The 15088-nt window shown below is 40.2% G+C and overlaps 1 long non-coding RNA gene across 1 annotated transcript in view; it reads right to left on the reverse strand.

Moving 5' to 3' along the window:
* Window positions 1-5166: 5166 nt before the first annotated feature.
* Window positions 5167-15088, reverse strand: part of LOC130362056 (uncharacterized) — a 99802-nt gene continuing 89880 nt past the window's right edge. Inside the window, exon 3 of the long non-coding RNA XR_008891260.1 lies at window positions 5167-5354. This is a non-coding gene — a long non-coding RNA (uncharacterized LOC130362056). The remainder of the gene's footprint in view (window positions 5355-15088) is intronic.

Below are 15088 nucleotides of genomic sequence, written 5' to 3' on the forward strand. Positions count from 1 at the left end.
AAGGGATGGGATTTTATATTTCTTCATAAGCATTAATGTTATTTTGTTCCATAAATGTATCTAATCCTGTTTTAAAGCTGTTAATTGTTCCTGCTGTGACCAGTTCCTGAGGTAGACCGTTCCATAAATTCACAGTCCTCACGGTAAAGAAGGCGTGTCGCCCCTTGAGACTAAACTTTTTCTTCTCCAGACGGAGGGAGTGCCCCCTTGTCCTTTGGGGGGGTTTAACCTGGAACAGTTTTTCTCCATATTTTTTGTATGGGCCATTAATATACTTATATACGTTTATCATATCCCCCCTTAAAGGTCTCTTCTCAAGACTAAACAATTGTAACTCCTTTAATCGCTCCTCATAGCTAAGATGTTCCATGCCCCATATTAGTTTAGTCGCGCGTTTCTGCACCCTTTCCAACTCCGCAGTGTCCCTTTTATGGACAGGTGCCCAAAACTGAACAGCATATTCCAGGTGAGGCCGTACCAATGCTTTATAAAGGGGGAGTATTATGTCCCTGTCCCTTGAGTCCATGCCTCTTTTGATACATGACAATATCCTGCCGGCTTTGGTAGCAGCAGCCTGACATTGCATGCTATTCTGTAGTCTGTGATCTACAAGTACACCCAGATCCTTCTCTACCAGTGACTCTGCCAGTTTAATCCCCCCTAAGACATACGACGCATGCAGGTTATTAGTACCCAGATGCGTAACTTTACATTTATCCACATTGAACCTCATTTGCCAAGTGGATGCCCAGACACTTAGTCTATCCAAGTCATCTTGTAACTTATGCACATCCTCTATAGACTGTACCGTGCTACAAAGCTTGGTGTCATCTGCAAAGATAGAAACAGAGCTGTTAATGCCATCCTCTATATCATTGATAAATAAATTAAACAACAGCGGGCCCAGTACTGAACCTTGGGGTACACCACTAATTAACGGGGACCAATCAGAGTACGAATCATTGACCACCACTCTCTGGGTACGATCCATGAGCCAGTGTTCAATCCAGTTGCACAGTTGTAGTTTTGCAACATCTGGAGGGCTACAGTCTCAGACTGTAGCCCTCCAGATGTTGCTATGCAACTTACCGGCTTCTGTAGGATCCGGGGAGCCGTCCTCTTCTGCCCACGACATCTGCCGATCACCGTCGCCTGCAGCCTCCAGAGGAGTAAGTGGACTTTCGGCGTTCGATCCCCTTCATTTCCCCGTTCTGGCCCGCCTATTGTGGGTGGGCAGGACGGGGAAAACGAAAGTAAACCCCTCCGCCCCCAATCTGCTATTGGTGGTTGCGTCTAGACCACCAATAGCAGGGATAGGAGGGGTGGCACCCCTGCCACCTCACTCCAATGCCTTCAGGGGGATCGTAGTTGTCTTCGCAGTTGCAATCCCCCTTCTATTCCGTGTCACGAGGTCACCATAGACCCGTAATGACCCGGAATCAGCGCAAATCGCAAATGTGAATTCACTTGCGATTTGCACCGATTGCCGACATGGGGGGTCTAATGACCCCCCTGGGCATTTGCACGGGGTGCCTGCTGATAGATATCAGCAGTCACCCCGGTCTTAGCTATTAGCTATTTAGCTATTTTGAAGCTTTTTGATAAATTTGGAGGAAGTACACCTGCCCTACAGGGGTAAAAAATTACTTGATTTAGACATAAAATGATAAATTCTCCCCAATCAGTGTGTAAGCTCTCATGTGCATGCACTTGCTGGCTTCATACTGAGACATGAGGAGCAAAAAAGAACTGTCAATACTGTCAGTGCTTTTCAATCAGTTGTTGAAAAGAGAAACATTCGGGGATCTTTAGATACCAAACCAAGGTCTGGTAGACAAAGAATGATTTTAGCCACAACCACCAGAGGAATTATTTAGAATAAAAATAAAAATAAATACTTGATACGATAAAATCGAGATATCGATATCGAGAAAAATTAGCTGAATGGTTGATTTGCCAAAAAGAAGCCTTTACTGTGCCACAAAGAAGCCTAGTTAAAATATGCCCAACAACACCTTGGCATGTCTCACAGCTTCTAGCACACTGTAATTTGGACTGACAAAACCAAAATAAATGATAATAAATGATAAAATAAATAATGATCAGAACAATATATCATAACCAAGTTTGAAGAGGGGTCAACAAGGTCCATAAGGAAAATAATCCCATTCCCACTGAGAAGTGGGGTGGTGGCTCATTAATGTTTTAGGGTGTATAAGCTCTGAAGGCACACAGAATGTTGAAAAATTGATGGCAAGATGAATAGAGCATGTTATTTGAAAATACTGGCTGTCAAGTTGCATTCTTCTGTACAAAAGCTGAGCATGTGATGTTTTTGGACTTTCTAGCACAACAATGACCCTATGCCCAAGGCCAAGTTGACCCTCCAGTGGACACACCAGAAAGAGTTGAAGATTCTGGAGAGACCATCACAGTCTCCTGACATTAATATTATCGAGTCACTCTGGTAAGATTTCAAATGTGCGGTTCATGCAGGATGATCAAAGACTTTGCAAGACTCAAAGGCATTTTGTCAAGACGAATAGGCAGCTATACCACCTTCAAGAAATTGGGGCTTTCATTAATGCTAAAGGTGGCAATACACAGTATGAGACTTTAGAGAAGGGGGTCATTTCTTTTTTTTTATTTGTTGCCATGCTTTATATTATTATTGAGCCATTCTGCTATAATCTACAATTGAATGAGTAATAGAAATTTTTTTTTGCCTGCTTAATCATATTTTCTTTAAAACTGGTTCATATACTCTCCAAGGGTATGAAAACTTATGAATACAACTGTATGAATATGTATATATACATGGACTGGTGGGATTCTTATACTGACACACGCGTTCCTCTGTTATTTTCATGTTAAAGCTTGTCAAAAAATCTTGCGGTCTTTGGCTAACACCATATTAATAAAACCCAGGTGTATTAAAACCTAATGAAATGACTGGTGCGGAATGCAAAACCGAATGAAATATCTGGATGAGTGTGTGGTAAGAATGTGGCCTCCAATGATTAAACACAAATTTTCAACAAAATCTAAAAACACTTCCTTTTTAATATGTGCAATATTTCTATTGTCATGATGCCTATATAGCCTCTGAATCTGAAAGAAAATGTTTAATCTCAAAAAGTGATTCAAAAAATAGATCAACTTTCGAAAGAAAATTCCATCAGCAAAATTTGTGCTACCTCAGCATAATCTGCAACAAGACATTTTTATTGTGGAATTTGACATATTTATTATTGTCAGCTGGGAAAAGATGTAACCGTTTTGCACCGACACAAATATATTACTTACCTTCCTCTCACAAGTACACAAATGCTTGAAAATCCAACTAAAGACAACCAAGAGACACTGGGCCACATTTACTAAGGCTTTTCCAAGTAAATTTTGTAGGGTTCTTTGTGTCGCATGTGTCGTGGGACAGAATTTCTGACAAAAGATCCAAAAACCTTACTAACTCTCCACTTTACTCAAAAAAGCCTACAAGGCATGACCATCAGGGAAAAGGGGTGTGTCTCCAAAAAACCTACATTTTCAAAATGTTTCCATTTAAAATGTGGGGGATCTGAGCTCTGTAAAACCCTACAGCTCAGAGCATGTGTAAAAAAGAGCAAAATGTAGGGAAAATCACCATATACAAGAAACAATAATAAATACCATGAAAAAGTGCCTGTCGGAAACAAAATCCACTCTTAGTAAATGAGGCCCACAAGCTGAAGCTAATTTTGCATATTAGTAACATCCAGAACAACCCAATACACTTGCACCACCATCAAGAAAACCCAGAAGAGAAAAAGGGGGACTTTTTGAGGTGTTCAATGCGATTAAAAAAAATGGTGGAGATTTATCAAAACCTGTGCACAGGAAAAGTTGACCAGTTGTCCATAGAAGCCAATCAGATCACTTTTTTTTTTATTCTTAAAGGGACTTTTAAAAACGAAAAAAGAAATCTCATTGGTTGTTATGGGCAACTGGTCAACTTTTCCTCTGGACAGGATTTGATAAATCTTCCCCAATGTCCCCCTTCAATAAAAAGGTGTGTCAGCTATTCTTACCTAGTCCCATCTTCTCAGCTGTAATCATGCCCCCTCAAAGTGATTGACAGTCTGGACACAACCTGCATTATCGCTCTGCTTAGGGAGCAGAGCGGTAAACAGGGCTGTCAGTCACAGCCAAGAAGACAGGACTAGGTAAGTTTTGCTCCCCAACAGTGTATTTTAAACTGTGTGAAATCTGCTGCACAGTGGAAAATACCTTGTGTATTCTCTTATGAGCAGACACACAGGGCTACCCGTGGCAGCTTTATAATATATTTTATCAGACATAAATGTGTCTGTCTACTCGTATCAAGATTCTTTTCTCCTGCCTGCCCCTGCTATATTGTCATTCTCTCTGAAAATCAGCCGAGTTCTATCCTGTGATTACTATATAGACCATGCAGCTCAGTGTGAAATCAAATTACAGCTGCCCATACATGTTTATGGAGGGGGAAGGAGTGGAGGGGTGTCTGTAGAGACAAAATATAAATAAGTTAATATTGAAAAGACCAGCTCACCGCCTTGTAGACACTCTAGATTGGAAGAACTTCTGATGTTTTAGGAAGCACGGAACAGGTATCCAAGCCGCATGCTTGGTGTGAAGCAATAATGCAAGTTCCGGAACATGTCATATGCGTGAAAATATAATGTAGAAATGTAAAAATATATACAGGACATGTTGTCGAAAATAAGCAAATTATACATCATCTTTGTGAAATACCAGGCGGATATCTATATACAATGGCTTATGCCGCGAATCAGGATTTAACAAGTTAACATACTCACCTGGTCAATTATGTCACATTCTCACCTCCAGAACTTTCGTCATTGGGAGGCATTCCCATATCCAAGCATATGTGCTCACTCCTTGTTTGCTTGAAGTATAAAAAGGATGCATGTGGCATACATTGTTGTGCCATGACTAAGAACCATGAGAGTTCGAAACGCGTCGGAGTTTCCGCTATTCTTTTAAGACCACCTTATTTTGGTTTTCATTATTTTAACCATCTGAAATAAATTTTGAACTTGAACCTTCATGTTTTTTGTTATAGACATAATAGAAGCTACAGGGAAACAGCAAAAAGACAACTGAGAGTAATAAATCTCACCCCAAGGCTTTATGCACAGTTTAAACAGCTCACAGCTGCTTTTTCATTCCTTCCATGCTTCTGCTGCTTTTTAGACTCTAGAAAGACACAGGCGTGTAGGATCTTCTCCTCTTATGTTCAGTGTCTGCATTGCAGACACCATAGATGTTAGTGTTCACCCACCACCCCTGGGAGAACTGAGAATTGCAGATGACACCTGCAGAACAGAAATTTGTTACAAAATGCTATATATAATGGTCAGAAATAGTTCTTCTCATGATACCTTTTTCAGGAAAGGTGCACTTTAAGCTTCTCACAAGAATTAAGTAACTATGGATATTACACAAACTTTGCATGTAGAGAGTATAGATAAAGCACTCACCACAGCCAGAGGTTCAGCAACAAACTTGAGCTTTAATTCCAGACTTGAGTCCAAGTCTGGAATTAAAGCTCAAGTTTGTTGCTGAACCTCTGGCCGTGGTGAGTGCTTTATCTATACTCTCTACATGCAAAGTTTGTGTCATTATACTGGACTTTCTTGATATGAGCACCGCCGTCACCCATAACAACTATATAGCAGACAAACACAACCCTTAAGCTGTATTATACTGTTCCAAATATAGCTCTCTAGATGCATTCACAGTAGCGGTGCCAGACCCAATTTCTCACAAACATATGGATGTTACACTACTTCACCTCATCAAGTGAACCCTGATTTACTGGATATGTCATGATATTCAAAATTGTTGTTGTTTTTGATTCAGCTTAGCACTAGAAAAAAAATGTTTTCTACCCTGTTTATTTCCTATGTTAAAAAAAGAAATCAAGGGAACCCAGCAGCATAATGGTACATTATCATGTGAATTCACTCTATCCAATGGAACAAAAAAGGGGTGCCCCTTGCCCACCCCCTTTATTTATTTTGTCAATTGAGCTCACTTTCTGCCACATCTGGAGTACAAAATTTCCAATTTCAAATGATCTATATGTCTTAAGTCCATTAATGACCGAAAGACAAGCTTTTATTTGCTTATGTACCAGGTAATTATAAGCTCCCTTTGAAGGAAAACTGTCATCAGTGTGGGTGACACTGATTTTAAACGATACTTATCCCCAATCCATGGTTTGGTTCGTCTCTTAACTTCTTTCGGCGGCAGACTTGGTGCACAGCATGACGTGCAGGAGCACGCTGACATCACCGTTGGGAGCGGGCCTGGGGACCTTAGACCAATATACCCTAACCTATTTCTGTATATATCTCAAAAGTCTCCCAAAAAAGGTATTGGCTTTTGTTATAACCTATTGAACTCAACAAGTGATGCATATTACTTCCCATATGGAAAGTGGCATACAAACTCTAAAATTACTTTAGATGATTGGAAAAAAATTTAATGTTTCAATGCACTACACATCAAGAGGTCATTATGAAAACGCGTCTATGTTGTTATTTTACTCCCTCCAGACTACTTAAAATTCTTTAGAACTCCACAGTCCTACATCTTAGGGCTTGTAACAAAGCATATTATTCAACCTTACCGGAACTTCATAACCCTTATCACCACATATGTATTTATTACTTATAGGATTACAAGAGTTACTACACAATAGCAGAGTGTTAGTTGCCTTTTTTTATTTTATTATGTCCACAGTGTCACACACAGTTGGAGAAATCCTTTAACCCCACATATATCAGAAGTGAATAACTTGGTTAACGCTTCTTGTGAGACTGAAAACATGTTGGTCCTACTTTTTTTTTTTTTAAATACTGGGAACTATGGCTCAGCAGCTCATATCCCTTTAGCTAATGCTTTTAACTGTAATACTGTGTGAAGCTATTTATTGTAAAGACTCGACCTACTTATGCCTATTTAAGGGTTAAACCTTTCTAGTCTCTGGCAAAGCTTGTGGTTGCTGTGGCGATGCCCTGGCCTATCCTGCCTGGTTTATCTCTCGCCAATGCTGTGTCCTCTTTGAGTCCATACCATGCAGCTTGACTATGTAAGCTATGTAAAGTCTATTTTGACTGTGAAAACATTTGAGGGACATTTATCAAGGTATTTAGAGACTATTTTTTTGCTTACTCCAGGTTACTTACTTTTGTGGATAAGCAAAAAGTTGCAAACAGCCTTACCTAAGCAATTTTCAGTTTTCACTTTGCAGTATTCAGGTATTTATGATGTGCAAAAGTCTCACATAGGCAGAAAAAGTCACAAAAGCCTTACAAAAAGTTGCAATTCTGCTTCAGGTCTGACCTGGAGTTCAAAACTCCCGTGCGTGAGCAAATGTAAAAAGTTGCACAAAAGTCTCTTTTGCTTAAAGAGGTAATCCACCATAAGGTGATTTTAGTACATACCTGGCAGATAGTAATGGACATGCTTAGGAAGGATCTGCTCTTGTCTTGGGGCTAAATGGCTATGTTGTGAGATTATCATAACACTGTGGCTAGCTTTTTGTGAACTTGTATTTCCTGTTTGACTTATGTTTTTTTTTACTACAAATCCCACAATGCCATTTTCCTCCCTCTCACACATCAGCCACCCCACCCATTGAAACAAAAAACCTGTGGTTTTCAATCAGAGTGCCTGCAGCTGTTGCATTAGTTGTAGATTGATCCCTCCACCCACTGAAGCAGACAGGCTCCCTGTCATCAGCTGACTAGTGAGTCAGGTCTCAACCGCATTGCAAGCTAGGAAAAATCCGAGACAACAGTCATTTTGTATGCTGGTAAAAATAAACATTGGGGTGAAAATCACAGAAGAATTGTGAGAAAACCATCACACACAGGTACAGACACTATATTATGAACTACACTTACTTTACAGCCCCTGTAGCATAGTCAAATTAAAAATAATTCTTGGAATACCCCTTTTAGTGCTCCAAATTTAGCAAACCCCTGTGATAGTATGATAAATATGTAACACATAAGCAAAACATTTAATAAAATGCCTGCAGACCAAAGCAAACAATGATAAATGTCACCCTTTGTCTTTGTCTTGGTTTTGTGACTTTGGCTCTGAAATTGGTTAACCCTTTAATATTTGATTCTGTACTTTTGCTATCCTCATGGCTTTCTGATCCGGTTTGTTGTACATCATTTCTGTTTGTTTGTTTGTTTGTCTCCCTGTTAGTATTGTATTTTGTGCATGTTAACCCATTGTGTTCTGTTTCTCCCTGACCATAATGTACTGCTGTAGTTTATTGTTTTGACCTGTTGCAACCCTGCACTTAGAGTATGGATTGTCTTCTAGTTGTGGAATTGCCGTTTAGGGTGACTAGACAATAGGCAGGGACAGGGGTTCTTAGAGAGAAATATACAGCACTTTTGGGGAGATTTATCATTGCTTTTAGAGCATTTTTTTGTCTATGTTTTGGTGCAGTTCAGGTGCAAGCAGCACATTTAGCGACTTTTATGCGCCTTTTGATATAGACTGTTTCACTCTTTTTGCCTACCCATAGAACTTTTTCTTTTTGACCATGCAGTGGTCACATATTTATTATTTGTGACTTTTGTCAAAAGTCGCTATTTTGTGCGAAAAGGTACTTTTTTCGGCACAAAGCTACACCACCTAACAGTAGGCGTGAGAATCACTTCTACCTTCCACAATTCAACCTTTAACCTCTTGTGGACGATAGCGTCCCACTCCCCTTCTATGACACGCGCTCAGGTGTTCATATTTCCCGCATAGAGCTGTGATTGGTCAGATGGTTCCAGCCAATCACAACTCTCTGTGGGAAATATGAATAGGTGTATATATTATATATAATATTATATATACATCAGTGCAGGGGACCATAGAAGAGCGGCCGGCCGCATCTATACATTATACACGAGGATCACAGTTGGGTGTCAGGAGTGATACTCGCTGTGATCTGTCTATTAATGCAGGTACTGTGCTCCATGTTGGGAGCAGTAGTACCTGCAGTAAAGGACAGATCAGAGCAGATGTCATTCCTTCTGACACCCGATACGATCTTCCTGATGTCAATTTCGGGACTCAGCTGTGCTCACGGCTACAGAGCTGGGAGAACAGCTGATGCTGATACAGTATACACATTGCTGTCTCACTTAAACTCTTGCTGAGCTGAGCGCTATGCACCAGCCCGACAAGGAAATAGTTAACTTACACTGCTGGACAGTGTAGGTTAACCCTTTGATTGGTATACACTATATACAGCTATCTATAGATAGCTGTATATAGTGTATACAGAAGACGAAGTCTGCTTACTTCCTTCTAGTCCTGACTGGGTCCATGTACAGCTACACGTACCCAGCCAGGACAGGAGCAAGGGAGGTAAGTGGACTTCGTCTTTTGTATACACTATACACAGCTATCTATAGATAGCTGTATATATTGTATACCTCCCAAAGGGACTGTAGGAGCAGGAAGTCCTGTAAGTATACTGACAGGATTCCCAGCTCCTGTATAGTATGCACGGGTACACTATGCACCCCTGCATACTATACGACCGGCGGAGGTGAGTAGTGATGCTGTACATCACTCCTCATCTCCTTACATTCTGTGGACCAGGTGGCGCTCAGCATCGGAACCACAGAGTGGTACCCTGAAGGCAGTGAAAAAACTGCCACAGGGGACAATATTGGCTGTTTCCACACACCAATAACGCTAGAAAAGATTTTTGTACAATGCACACCCTGCTGCGCAAATGTGTGGTTTTCCAAGTTGCTGCACAAAATGTAACCCCTTTACTCAACAACCTGTTTTGACCTTAATGACCAAGACAAATTTTCTAAATCTGACATGTGTGCAATTTTTGGTGATAACTTTGGAACGCTTTTACTTATGAAAGCGATTGTTAGGTAGTTTTTTCGTGACATATTGTACTTTACATTAATGGTAAATTTTGATTGATATATTTAGCGGTTTTTGTAAAAAAATAAAAAAATTTACTTTTGCGGAAATAGATTTGATATTTTCTGCTTGTACGATAAATAGCCATGCCACACCAAATTAATGATTAATTAATATCTACAATACGTCTACTTTATATTCCTATTATTTGATAAACATTCTTTTACGTTTTAGAATGTTAGAGGGTTAAAAAGTTTAGTAGCAATTTTCCAGATTTTCAAGAAAATTGCAAAATCAGATTTTTCAGGCACCAGTTAAGCTCTGAAGTTGAATTGCGGGGCCTGTATGTTAGACACCCCCATAAATCACCCCATTTTATAAGCTGCACCCCTTAAAGTGGTCAGAATGACATTAAAGAAGTTTCACAGAAATAAAAGCAAAGTGGGGGAAGAATTTTAAAATGTTATTTTTTTGTAGATTTTTCATTTTAATCAAATTTTTTTCTGTAACACAGTAGGTATTGACAAATAAATAAAACTCAAGATTTATTCCCCGAATTCTGACGTACTTAGAAATATCCCATATGTGGCCTTTGTGTGCTACGTGTCTTTCACATAGGCCTCAGACATGAAGGCGTGCTGTGTGGATTCTAGGGCATCCTTTTAGTTTAGGATATTTTGTTGGCATGATAAAATTACACGGGCCTTGGGGTGCAAAAATAGTTGACGCTATCATTGTTACCATTCTGGGGTACATGTGACACATTTTTTATGAGTTGGTAAGCATTAAAAAAATCGATTCTGTGGTTGTTTTTTATTTTATTTTTTAAGGTTGTTCCTCATGCGATATGAATGACATGTTAACGTTACACTGCAGTTTGATGCGACTACGATGATACCAAATTCATATACTTTTTTAATATTTTAGTTCATTTATGGCATAAATACTATTTTGTTTTTTAACCCTTTGGGGACAGGGTTTTTTTTTCAGTTTTTGCACTTTCGTTTTTTCCTTCTTACCTTTTAAAAAATCATAACCCTTTAAATTTCGCACCTAAAAATCCATACAATGGCTTTTTTTTGCGCCACCAATTCTACTTTGTAATGACATCAGTCATTTTAACTAAAAATCTAAAGCAAAACAGAAAAAAAAATCATTGTGCGACAAAATTGAAGAAAAAATTCCATTTTGTAACTTTCGGGGGCTTCTTTTTCTATGCAGTACATTTTTCGGTAAAAATTACACCTTCTCTTTATTCTGTAGGTCCATATGATTAAAATGATACCCTACTTATATAGGTTTGATTTTATCGTACTTCTGGAAAAAATCATTACTACATGCACGGAAATTTATACATTTAAAATTGTCATCTTCCGACCCCTATAACTATAATTTTTCAGCGTTCAGGCCGGTATGAGGGCTCATTTTTGGCTGAAGTTTTTAGCGGTACAATTTTTGTATTGATCAGACTTTTTGATCGCTTTTTATTCATTTTTTCATGATATAAAAAGTGACCAAATATACGCTATTTTGGACTTTGGAATTTTTTAGCGCATACGCCATTGACCGTGCGCTCCCTCCCTCTGTTGCCCTAATAGACACTGCTGTCTTAGTGACAGCAGTGTCTACAGGGTTAACCCAGGATCGGAGCTCGGCTCCGATCCTGAGTGCCCACGGGTGGCCTCCTACAATGGAGCCCCCCTCCCCATCGATTGCTTCACACAGTGAAGTGACAGAGGGGAGGGGGAAGGAGGAGACCCACACCAGATCCCTGCTATTGGTCCATCAGTACTGACGGACCAATAGCAGCAATCGCCGGCGGGGAACCGCTGTGATTGGTCCCTGGCCGGCTTCAGGGAGGCTCAATAAACTGTCACAGCCCCCGGTGGCGCTGTGACAGTTTATTCTCATCAGGTACATGTACGTGGTGTTGCAGAAAGTCGTCCATGATCACCACGTACATGTACCTGATTTTGCGGAAAGGGGTTAATATGTTGTGCATGTCACTTCATAAAATTTGAGCAAATGTCATAAAACCTCTAGATGTGCAAATGTACTGGAATACAGTAAAAAAACAAAACAAAAAAAAAACATGGGAACTCATGATAAAAACACTCTGGCCAGAGGAGGCGGGTTTTACCGCAAAGCAGTCTGTTGCTTGTTTGACTCCAGCGGCTGAGTTGTTGCCTTGTTCATGAGCTACTTTTTATATGAGTTACTTTTTACTGCGGATCTTTGTTCACATGTGAGCACTATGGGTGAGATTTATCAAAACCTGTGAAAAGGAAAATTTGACCAGGTGCCCATAGCAACCAATCACATTGTTTCTTTCATTTTCAAAAAGACCTCTGAAAAGTAAAAGAAGCCAGCTGATTGGTTGCTATGGGCAACTGGTCAATTTTTCCTCTACACAGGGTATTGCTCTCTTGATTTTTGCTTTGCAGCAGTGCCACTCACAGTTTTTTCTGTGCATAGTGTTTTGCACTAGAGTACATTTGCACAAAAACATGCAGAACTTTTTTGCGCAAGTGATAAGTTCACCACACCAATGAGTGCATCTGCTAACAAAAAAATGATAAAAGTAGTGTAGACAACATAAAAATTGTGCAAAATTAGCTGACTACGCAGGCTAATGCACATAAAAAAAAACAGCAATTGACAAATTTACCCCTGATGATGAGTTCACAAGGGAGAAAATGTGTGGAATGTCTGCACCAAAAAACACAGGTGGATACGGGCATTTGAAAAATCCAGTGGACGCTAGGACTGCATGTATATATTGTACACTGTCTCATAGATGGCAATGCAGTTCCAAATGGAATCCACAGAAAGAATAGACAAATCCATTCTTTCTGTGGATGCCAGAATCAGGATTCCTACATGTTTCTGCCCCGGAAATTCTACCATGGGCATTGTGCAGCAGAATCCCTTTGAAATTAATGAGACTCTACTGCAGGGGAATGTCCCTGTAATATTCAGCTGAATTCTGTCACATGAACATAGCCTTAGTCTCCTTTTCCTTTGTGTTCAATTGTATTTTTTTTCCCTTCACACATATCATTTATATTAGGCTCATGCAGATATTGCTATGCTATTTAAAAATCAGAGAATGTGATTTTATGCATTTTTTTTCTCATTATGTCTCTCATAGTTGAGGTATACCTATGATGAAAATTACAGGCCTCTCTCATCTTTTTAAGTGGGAGAACGTGCACAATTGGTGGCGGACAAAATCCTTTTTTGCCCAACTGTATAATGCAATAACAATTTGAAATCGGTAAAACAAACACAAGTTATAAGCTAAGTCTATTCACTATTGCAACATAACTATCTATAAAATGAAGAAAATTATAAATTTAAGGCTTGCTCTATTATATAAATACACTTTTCCAAAAAATTCCAGTCTATGCATATATCATCTAAATATGATGGTTGGATGCATAGTGGGTGGAAATGTTGATTCCAGTTTATACAAGGTGTGCAGTTCCTGTTCTCAATATTTGTTTTCTCTGTAGCATTTTAACAATGCATTTTATGTTGTGAAAAGTGATACTTTCCTTAAAATGTTATATTGTTGGACCCTGGAGACATCTGTTTATATATGTGTAGAATTCTGGATAAACAGATTTGCTGAAATCTGGAATGCATTTAAAATTATGTGAGCATTTTTTTTTTCATCCAAACACTGACAAGGGCATGAACAATGAGCAGTCATTACTTTTGCACCGAGACAGTGTCATGGAATTATAAAAGGAATGGTTGAACATTTTTCAAAGTCATATACTGTACTGATATCATAGGAAGACATCTGAATGGTGAACATATATACATAGACAGGCAGATAGATATACAGTTCATAGTGAAAGTATTCGGCCCCCTTGAACTTTTCGACCTTTTGCCACATTTCAGGCTTCAAACATAAAGATATAAAACTGTAATTTTTTGTGAAGAATCAACAACAAGTGGGACACAATCATGAAGTGGAACGGAATTTATTGGATATTTCAAACTTTATTTACAAATAAAAAAACTGGAAAATTGGGCGTGCAAAATTATTCAGCTCCCTTAAGTTAATACTTTGTAGCGCCACCCTTTGCTGCGATTACAGCTGTAAGTCGCTTAGGGTATGTCTCTATCAGTTTTGCACATCGAGAGACTGACATTTTTGCCCATTTCTCCTTGCAAAACAGCTGGAGCTCAGTGAGGTTGGATGGAGAGCGTTTGTGAACAGCAGTTTTCAGTTCTTTCCACAGATTCTCCATTGGATTCAGGTCTGGACTTTGACTTGGCCATTCTAACACCTGGATATGTATATTTGTGAACCATTCCAATGTAGATTTTGCTTTATGTTTTGGATCATTGTCTTGTTGGAAGACAAATCTCCATCCCAGTCTCAGGTCTTTTGCAGACTCCATCAGGTTTTCTTTCAGAATGGTCCTGTATTTGGCTCCATCCATCTTCCCATCAATTTTAACCATCTTCCCTGTCCCTGCTGAAGAAAAGCTGGCCCAAACCATGATGCTGCCACCACCATGTTTAACAGTGGGGATGGTGTGTTCACGGTGATGAGCTGTGTTGCTTTTACGCCAAACATAACGTTTTGCATTGTTGCAAAAAACTTTGATTTTGGTTTCATCTGACCAGAGCACCTTCTTCCACATGTTTGGTGTGTCTCCCAGGTGGCATGTGGCAAACTTTAACCCCTTAAGGACAATGGACGTACTCCTACGCCCCCATTTCCGAGTCCTTAAGGACCGAGGACGTAGGAGTACGTCCTGTCCTTTCCCGGCCCCCTGCCGCTAGCCGGAGGGGAGCCGGTGCCCGATGCCTGCTGAAATCGTTCAGCAGGCATCGGGGCATATCGCCCAGGGGGGTCATTATGCCCCCCCATGTCGGCGATGGCCGCAGATCGCTGGACAATTCAGTCCAGTGATCTGCGGCGATTCCGGGTCAATCGGGTCTCCAGTGACCCGGTGACCCGGAATTACTGGCTGATCGGGGCCGTCAGAGACGGCCCCGAACAGCCAGAGCCTGCAGGGGTGAGGTGGCACTGGTGCCACCTCACGATCGCCCTGATTCGTCGGCCGGATTACCGGCCGACGAATCAGGGCGCCTGCTGCGGGTGTCACTCCCGCACCCG

Source organism: Hyla sarda, chromosome 1, assembly GCF_029499605.1.
Source record: "Hyla sarda isolate aHylSar1 chromosome 1, aHylSar1.hap1, whole genome shotgun sequence".
NCBI classification, from domain to species: domain Eukaryota; kingdom Metazoa; phylum Chordata; class Amphibia; order Anura; family Hylidae; genus Hyla; species Hyla sarda.